Source organism: Budorcas taxicolor, chromosome 17 (genome assembly GCF_023091745.1).
Source record: "Budorcas taxicolor isolate Tak-1 chromosome 17, Takin1.1, whole genome shotgun sequence".
NCBI lineage: Eukaryota > Metazoa > Chordata > Mammalia > Artiodactyla > Bovidae > Budorcas > Budorcas taxicolor.
In genome coordinates this window covers 56,406,963-56,416,741 of record NC_068926.1, presented here as the reverse complement: position 1 = coordinate 56,416,741, position 9,779 = coordinate 56,406,963, and the positions used below count along the sequence as shown (strand labels likewise).

General features: G+C 40.2%; 1 non-coding gene across 1 annotated transcript; it reads left to right on the top strand.

The window, feature by feature from the left end:
• Window positions 1-6,737: 6,737 nt before the first annotated feature.
• On the top strand, window positions 6,738-6,840 carry LOC128062675 (U6 spliceosomal RNA). Its single transcript, XR_008200829.1, has one exon. It is a non-coding gene; the product is annotated as a U6 spliceosomal RNA (small nuclear RNA).
• The last annotated feature ends 2,939 nt before the right edge of the window (window positions 6,841-9,779 follow it).

Below are 9,779 nucleotides of genomic sequence, written 5' to 3'. Positions count from 1 at the left end.
AAGAGCAGGATGGAGAAAATTTCGTAGGGGAAGAGGAAGTCAAGAAAAGAACTGCCTGCTGGAAAGATAGAGAGCTGTGTTTCTAAGCGCTGCCATTTATCTGGGAGCTATAGGTCGCTCAGTGCTTTGATGTCACCCAATTTTAATCATAATTCTGGAAGGCAGATATTACAATTCACATTTTACCATAAAGGAAAGTTCATTAGGGAAAGTCACATGCTGGAGGTCACAAAGTGAGAGGCAGACATGGGGTTTGAATCTAGTCCTGCCTGACATCAAAACCCATGGGTTTAACCACCCCAAAACCTTCCTTAGAAAGCCCTCAGTGGCCCTCTGACTGTTATCCATACTCTCAATTCCGCTCACAAGGAGATGAGAAGAAAATGCAGCCTGGGGTTAGATTGTCAGTAGCTAAGGTTGCCAGATAAAATAAAAGGTGCCCAGTCAAATTTGATTTTCAGATAAATGATGAAACTCATTTAGTTTAAGTGTATACCAAATATTACATGGGACATACTTAAAAAACATACATTGTTCATCTGAAATTAATTTAACTAGGTGGCCTTTATTGGTGTTCTGTATTTTTATTGACCACCTCTGCCCACCTTTTCAAAAGAACATGTTTACAACTGCATTTAAACCAGAACTTACAGAGCTTGGAAGAGCTTTGAGTAAAAGTTCTTCCTTCCCATGGAAACTCAAGTTCTTGTATTGTCAAGCTTAAATTAGGTTTCAGTGAAGCAAGATGGATTTAAGCTAGCCCCCTCTAACCCCTTAAAAAAGAAAGAGCAGTCTATTAGTTTTACTCAATATTGTGATTTCTTATGTAGAGAATGTCATGGAGCAGAAGATTAGTTTTGAATGTTGCAATGTCCCTAAACGGAAGGCGGGGGGTTGGGGGGTGGGAGTCGGGGATAAGCGTCCTAGATCACCCCAATTTGGGGATTCTCCAATCCTCTGGGAGCTTCTTAGGGTCTCCCACCCCATCCCCATTTCTCTTCTATTCTGGACAGTTGAACCTCAGCTTTGCCTCTCATCTGGAGAATCCATCCCTTTGTAGGCCTCGGTGTACCTAACAGGAGGGAGCTGGGAGGGAGTACAATTTCAGAGCACTTAGCAGCCACAAGAGCTTCCCTTTCTTCTCTTCTCCCTGCTATTTGACAAACAAGAAGGTTGTTTAATCACAGAAAGCAGACTGAAGTGGAGTTTTTATCTTGAGCCATTTGCCAAAAGGATAAAATTTGGGTTGCCTTTGAAGAAACAAAAGAGAGTGGCTTCTTTCCCTTTTTCTTTCCTGTTCCATCAGCTTTTTTTTTTTTAAGTGACAGTTTGAAGGGAAAATCCTTACAGTATGGAAAAGACATAGAAAGCTCCCTGTTAAAGATACATAATCAAACCTTTTAGGCTAATGAAACCTAATGCTTGTCTGCATAGTTCCTCTCCTTTTTGCTTGACCATTGTTCTGCAAACCCTCTGACCCAAAGCTTCACATTTTTGCCCTCTGTATTGCTGGGGCTGCTTAGAATTTGGGATCCAAGAGTTATGTCAATCTTGAGATTGTTTAAACATTTGGGCCAGAGTATGGGGAGAAAGAAATATGGAAGCAGACACTCGGCATACATTATTTCCTGTAATCCTCCCAACAATCTCGTCAGGTAAAGTGCTGTTCTCCACACTTTACAGATTATGAAACTGAGACTCAAGGAGTTTCCAGGGTAGATGAAGTCAGGTGAAGGCTTTGTGGAGGTGTTAGAACAGAGGGGCTGAGGTTGCTAATTTGATACACTGAAAGACTTTCTTGACTCACCCTAGTTGTAGTCTTTGCCTTCCAAATTACTCATCCTTACTCTAATAATGTTAAATCCCAAACTGCTCTTGTAATGTGGGTATTTTCTTCTCACCACATGGGGTGACGTAGAACAAATCAAAGTCTTCCCAACTTCCTGACAGTTTGAATGGAATAAGCCAAATAAGGAAAACAGATACCAGGATTTTCAAACTACAGGCATGAATGCCATGCTGCTGCTAGTCAGATGGAATTTGCTGAACACTTTGGAAAGTTCCTTGGATTTTCACCTGTAGACTTCATCTGCTCAGTAAGTGATTAAAAACATCCATATGAAACCAACTGGGGCAGGTTTCAGCAACCTACCTGGTCCAATTGATTCCCTGCTGCAGCTCTTTCCCACCATACCTACTGGACTGCAAGGGGAAGGGCTTTAAATACAAAATGAAGAGTTAGGTGGGGGTTAGGGCTAGGAATGAGAGGGGAAAGAATTCAGGTGGTAGTGATCCACTCTGTGAATGCACTCATTCATTCGTGCAAATATGTATGTAATCACTCAGTAATGTTTATTGAGTCTCCACTATGTGCCAGGACCCATTCACAGTGTGGAGATTATAGCTATGAACACGATGGATGATACTATTCAACAAAGACTGTTTATTTCAGTAGTTGGGAGGGGAGCAGATAGTTTTGGTGATGAGTTTTATTATTATATAATCACAATGTGTGGCAGTTGTTTCAAATGAGCTACACGTGTGTATCATGGGAGGAAGCTGGTCTTCTCCAAGGAGGGAAGATTCTGAGTTGAGATCTGAAGGATGAATAAGACTTAAAATAGGTGAGATGTGGGTGGCAGCGGGAAGAGAAAGCATCCTAAGCAGAGAGAACTGATGTGCAGAGATTCAGGGGGAAGAACAGAACAGAATCGTAGTTTCTTCCTCTATCCCTGAGCCCCCCACTCTTGTGTTTGTGACATTCCCTTGCCTGCACAGTGAGACCCTGTCTGTAGCTCCCAGGGATTCTTACCTAACCAGGTATCTGTAATCTCTTGGACGGTCTTAATTCAAGTTTTATCCCAGGATAATGCACATAGACAGGTATGCAAGAACTGTTTGGAGAACTTAATAGGTTTCATTGATCCCATAGGGCTCTGGCTTCAAAAAGTACAACTCAGGGAACGCAAACAGGGGCTCTGTATCAACCTAAAGGAATGGGATGGGGAGGGAGATAGGAGGGAGGTTGCATATGTATACCTATGGCTGATTCATGTTGGTGTTTGACAGAAAACAAAATTCTGTAAAGCAATTAACTTTCAATTAAAAAATAAATAATTTTTTTTTAAAGAAAGAAAAAAAAAGTACCGATGCTTTATTTTGACATTCATGCCCTTCCTATAGCTCCAGCTTCTTCTCCGGCTGTATCTCCAGCCCCGGGGCCTGTAAACTGAGCTATTTCTGGGAAGAGACTCTGTTCTCTTTCCATGCTATGGCCTGTGCTCTCCCCCTCTGCCTTGGACACTGTCTGCTCCTGCCACCTCTCCTGGATGACTCTTATTTCTGTTTCACAACTCAGCTCAGCTGAGTTAGCTCCCTTAAAAATCTTCCTCTAACTCCCTTGGGCTGGGCCAAGGACCCTTTCTGAAAGCTGTCCCCGTTAGCATGCCAGTGGCTCTGAATTCTGAATTTTGTCTTTTTAATGCTTTGTCCCCCTGCTACTGAATTAAAAGCTCCTTGAAAGCAGAGGCTATGATTTTCATTAGACCCCAATGCCTAGGACCCCTATGCTCTACAAGACATTCAGTCAGTACTTCCTAAATAAATTAGTGGAGTGCCCCAGCCTTGTCCCCAAAAGTTCACTCCCTAGCCCTGTAGCTTTGATTCCTGTGTAACTCAAACCTGCATGCATGAACCCAGACTCTAGCTGACTTCCAGCCATGGGACTCCAGCTCACAATTATCATTATACTCAGACCTTCCAAATTTCCATCTCTGTGAACCACAGGAGCTACTCTAAAGAGTTATTCACCTCAAGCCCCTTGCTTTTTCTAGGATGTTTGTGAATTTCTTCCAAGCACTGGATCAAGTCCCCTTACTCCACAACCCACTGAATGTCCTTATTACTTCTGAGCCAACATTTAGCAAGCATGTAATCTGGGTCATACCAGGCAGAGTTGGCTTTTTAAAAAACTTGCTATTCCACAGGAGGTCTGGGGACTAGTATCCATGGCATTACCTGGGAGCTGTTTAGAAATGCAGAATCTCTGGTTCTACCTTTGACCTAATGAATCAGAATCTAAATTTTAACAAGATCCCAAAGTGATTCTTGAAAAGCACTGGAACACACAGTTTTTCAATTTTGGTTGCACATTAGAATCACCCAGGGAGCTTAAAAGAATTACCAGGCACCACCTCAGACCAACTGAATCAGAATCTTTGCTTATTTTATTAAATAAAAAAGTATTTATTTGGCCATGCTGGGTCTTTGTTGCAGCACGTGGGATCTTCCATCTTCATTGTAGCATTCAGGATCTTTTTTTATTGTTTAGTTGCAGCCTAGGTAGCTGTTCCAACTGCCATCACCTGTGTGACCTCAAAGCCCCAGCTTCCACATGTGCAAAGGGTGGATCACAATAATAGCTTCATCCTTGGATTGTTATGAGGAGGGAACAGATGACTCATGCTTAATCCAAAGCAAAGGTAGATAGCAATCACTCAACAAATACTAAATTTGTGCTGTGTTTAAAATGACTATTATGACTATTCCAAGCAAACAAAGTCACGAAGAAATTGTAGAATGTCACCCCTGGGAGGGCCCTTAGAGATGCCCAAGTCTGGGAGTTGCCACTGGGTTGAGAGGGAAAATGTTTATGCCTGAGGAATGCTGGATGAGATGTAGTTAGGAATAGTGGGGTCTGTGCTGAAAAGAAAAGCATTTGCCTGTGACTTGTAGTCATTGAAATTCTCTGTTTTGAAATACTCTGTGGGCTTCAAATAGAACACGTCTGTTGGCCAGAAATTCATCCTGTGGGCTGCCAGTTGGAGGCCTCTGAGAACCCAACCATATGCTTTCAGGTGGAAAAACTTAGGCCAGAATTAAGAATGAGTTGCCCAAGTTTATTTTTATTCTTTTTGGCTACACTGGGCACACAGGCTTCTCTAGTTGTGGCATGCGGGCTCAATAGTTGTGGTGCACAGGCTCAGTTGCCCCTCAGCATGTGGGATCTTAGTTCCCCTACCAGGGATCAAAGTCCCGTCCCTGCTTTGGAAGGCAGATTCTTAACCACTACACCACGAGGGAGGTCCCGAGTTGCCCAAGTTTAATGAGGACAGAATCCCAGTCCTTCAGGGCCTCTATGTACTGCCCAGCCTCCTATAAAGATCCCCTGAAGGAGAAGGGGCTGAGAGTCTTAAGCTCGTTGCTTAGATTCCTGAATCACAGATCTAGGGAATCTTCCATAAAGTCTAGTTGAGAAGGATTTTTTTTTTAATGGCATTTATCATTTTTCTAAAAACAAAATTTATTTTAATTTATTTATTTTAATCATGACCCCCAGAGAAAAGTAAAAGAGAATGCTCACTAGACATTCTGGCTGTATACTGTCAGACAATCCCTTCATTTAAAACAGAACCTGCTTCAGAGGGCCACCATGGGGAATAAACATAAAGATGTTCGTAAAGTTCTTGCACAGAGAGGAAAGATTAAATGTGTTGGAAGTTACTCTGGGCTTTGAGTTGGCAGGAGCTTGCTTAGAATCTGGCCAGCCTGGAAGGTAAACTAAATTTCCAGGAGGAAAATGATGCATTAACAGCTGTGGTCACATTAACAACTGTGGTCACATCACAACACTGACTATCGATTTGTTTGGTATTATTTCGGCTACATCCAGTCCAGGGGCAAGACAATAGGGAGGGTCCTGCTGCTGAGAGCTAACCCCAAAGCACTTAGGTGCAGAAGATGCCTGGCTTCAGCTTTGACTCCAGATCTGCAGTTTACAGGGACCTATTAATAAGAACAGCCTCGGTTTTCTCTTTCTTGTCCTTTTATTTTTTCCTCCGAACCAAAGGTCAGTTGCCTTTGTCTTCTGCTTCTGAGCATTCCAGGAGAGACTCCTGTACTCCTTTCAAGAGAAAAGAAGTAACAGACAAGACAAAGCGAGGCACATTCAGAAGTTGCATTCTGTCTTTAAAAGCAGAAGGTACTAGAGACGGAAATTATATTTTAAGACAAAAAGTATATAATGAGTTTCTACTGGTATCTCTAGCGCAAATAAGGGCTGCTGGTTTTTCTCATAAATCATAAATATCATATTTGTATCTCCTTTCTGATATGCCAAAAATCCAAGTTTAATGACACCAACATAATTACTCATTTTCTCTATCCCACTATATACATGTTTCAGAACAAGCACACTTACACCATCACCTATCATATGATTACTACTGAAATCAGTTTCAGATTTTGTTTTAACATCTCACTTGGGTGTATATTCAAACTACTGTGTTTTAAAGTCCACTGAAATAAAATCACATTGAAGTTTATTTACTTCTATGCTTGATTTTTAGGGATTACTTTTTAATATAACTTTATTTTTTAATTATGTAAAATATTTTACTAAAGTCAAAACTTCCACAAGTGTATTCAGACATAAGAATAACTGATGGATTAGAACACCACCATTTTTTGCAACCTCTAATAAATTAATAAATTAGGCAAAGATCTTCAGTGTCAGCTAGCATCACAAGAAAAGAAAAAATCATACATTATTAACCTTCTGGTGGAATTTCTTTTGAACTTAAATCTTATTAAACTTCTAGATCTAACCATCACTTAATCGAAAATAGAGGATGCAGAGAAACGTGTCATCTATGCCACAGGTATGCAATCAGGAAAATACAGATTATGGGAAATTCTGTTAGACAAACAACCAGGTTTCTTATAAAAAACGAAGATGTGCTCGCTTTAGCAGCATGTACTAAAATTGGAATGATACAGAGAAGATTCGCATGGCCCCTGCACAAGGATGACATGCAAATTCATGAAGTGTTCCATATTCTTCCTCTAATTAAAAATAAAATTTAAAATACAGAAGAAACAAGGAATTACATGTATGTATATGTGTGTCTGTGTGGTGGGGGAACTTACAGAGAAAACCATGCTTAAGGAATAGCGTCAGTCAACCACAATGAATGAGCGTTATTTGAAACCCAATTCAAACAAACCAACCAACACACAAACAAAAAACACTTAGAAGGCAGCTGGGGAAAAGTAGACATTGACTGGATATTTGATGATATTAAGGAATTATTGTTAATTTTGTCTCATGTGATACTGATATGGCTATTATGCTTTAAAAAAAAGACAATTCTTATCTTTTTGAGATACATCCTGCAATATTTACAACTGGCTAGAATAATACAGTGTCTTGTATATACTTCAAAATAATTTAGGAGTGTGGAAAGAGGGCCAGAATAGGATTTAAAAAGCAACTATGGTTGATAATTGTTGAACTTAGAAATGGGTACACAGGAGCTCTTTATGCTAGTCTCTTTATTTTTTTAATATGTTTGAAATTTCTGTCGTAAAAAGTTGGTTAAAAGTGACTCACCTCTTTACCTAATGAATGTCCTTAAAGCAGACATTTTAGAAATGAAAAACTAGTGTCACATGTCAATAATGGAAGATAACTGCAAAAATAAATTCAGTGAAAACAGAGCAGTACTATCAAATGCTAATCGCCCATGCTTCTGAATCTGAAGTCATTTTTTCACTGTTGAAATTAAGTCCTAAGAGATGTGTTCAAGACATTTTCAGAAAGTCAGACTATGGAGATTTACTTCTGGAGGTAACCTAATGACTAGGAAGACAAGTGATGAAAGGAATACTTTCTCACCATATGTACCCATGTGCTCTGATGTTATTTAGTACTCCATCTGCCTGGGTATCACCTACAGCCTTCTGAGGGGTGGTGCCACCAGGGTTCCAAGGAATCCCACTTTGATAAATACAATATCATTGGCTTTTAAAACTGGGCAGAATAATGGCAGTTCTCTCACTTCATTGCATTAAGTATATTCCTCCATCATTAACTTCCGTTTTTTCCTTCCATCCTTCCATCACTGTGTTCTCTTCAGCCTCTTCTTTGTGTGTACCAATATGTGGTCTTTCCACACACTGAACCCTCTTCCCATTCTGAAAGTCAGTTTCCAAATCAAAATTCAGACATGATAGTTCCTTTCTTATAGAGTTGTTGACAAGGTTAAATGAGAAGCTTCTTTTTAATTGAAGTATATAGTTGATTTACAGTATGTTAGTTCTAGTGTACAGCAGAGTGATTCAGATATTTATATTCTCTTTTTCATTCTCTTTCATTTGGTTATTACAAGGTATTGAATATGGTTCCCTGGGCTATACAGTAGGACCTTGTTATTTATCTATTTTTTATATAGTAGTTTGTATTTGCTATCTCTCAAACTCCTAATGTATCCCTCCTCCTCTTTCCCCTTTGCTAACAATAAATTTGTTTTTTATATCTGTTAGTCTGTTTCTGTTTTGTAAATAAGTTCATTTATATCATATTTTAGGTTCTACGTATGAGTGATATTGTATGATACTTGTCTTTCTCTTTCTGATTTACCTTCATTTAGTGTGAGAATATCTCAGTCCATCCATGTTGCTGAAAATGGCATTATTTCATCCTTTTTATGGCTGAATAGTATTCCATTGTGTGTGTGTGTGTATACACAATGGATATATATATATATATATATATATACACACCACATCTTCTTTATCCATTCATCTATCAACGAACATTAAGGCTGTTGTAAATAGTGCTGCTCTGAACTTGGGATGCATGTAACTTTTCAAATTAGAGTCTTTTCCTGATCTATGCCCAGGAGTAATATTGCTAGATCATATAACAACTCTGCTTTTAATTTTTTGAGGACCCCCCATGATGTTTTCCATAGTGGCAGTACCAGTTTAGATTCCTACCAAGAATGTGGGAGGATTCCCTTTTCTCCACACCCTCTCCAGCATTTATTGTTTGTAGACTTTTTGATGATGATCATTTCCCTCTTGGCTCAGTGATAAAGAACCCACCTGCCAATGCAGGAGACATAGGTTCAGTCCCTGGGTCAGGAAGATCTTCTGGAGAAGGAAATGGTAATCCACCCCAGTATTCTTGCCTGGGAAATCCCATGAACAGAAGGAACCCAGTGGGCTACTCTGTGGGGGTTGCAAAAGAGCCAGATATGAATTAGCAACCAAACAACAGCAGTAATTCTGACTGGTGTGAAGTGATGCCTCATTGTAGTTTTGATTTGCATTTGTCTAATAGTGAAGTTGAGCATCTCTTTTATGTACCTGTTGGCCGTCTGGATGTCTTCTTTGGAGAAACATCTATCTAAGTCTCTACCCTAAATGAGATAATGTTTATGAAAGGTTTAGCACAAATGGTGGCTAGAACATAAAACAGAGTAACACCTGTGCAATACATGCAGTTATTATTATCTGCTGCTGCTGCTGCTGCTAAGTCGCTTCAGTCGTGTCTGACTCCGTGCGACCCCAGAGATGGCAGCCCACCAGACTCCCCTGTCCCTGGGATTCTCTAGCAAGAACACTGGAGTGGGTTGCCATTTCCTTCTCCAATGCATGAAAGTGAAAAGTGAAAGTGAAGTCGCTCAGTCGTGTCCGACTCTTAGTGACTCCATGGACTGCAGCCCACCAGGCTCCTCCATCCATGGGATTTTCCCGGCAAGAGTACTGGAGTGGGGTGCCATTGCCTTCTCCGTTATTATCTAAGACAGTCTATTGTCTCTTGGGGAACTATGCAGTCAGGAGAGGAGGATTCCTGGTGTATTCTGTTAGTCCAGGAGCATTCGGAGCAGTGTATTTCCATAGTCTAGAAGAGAAATGGATAAAAAACAGCAAATGCTGTATTCAAATTAGACATAAGATAGAGCTTCCAAGAAGTGAGGATTAGTAAGCCCAGA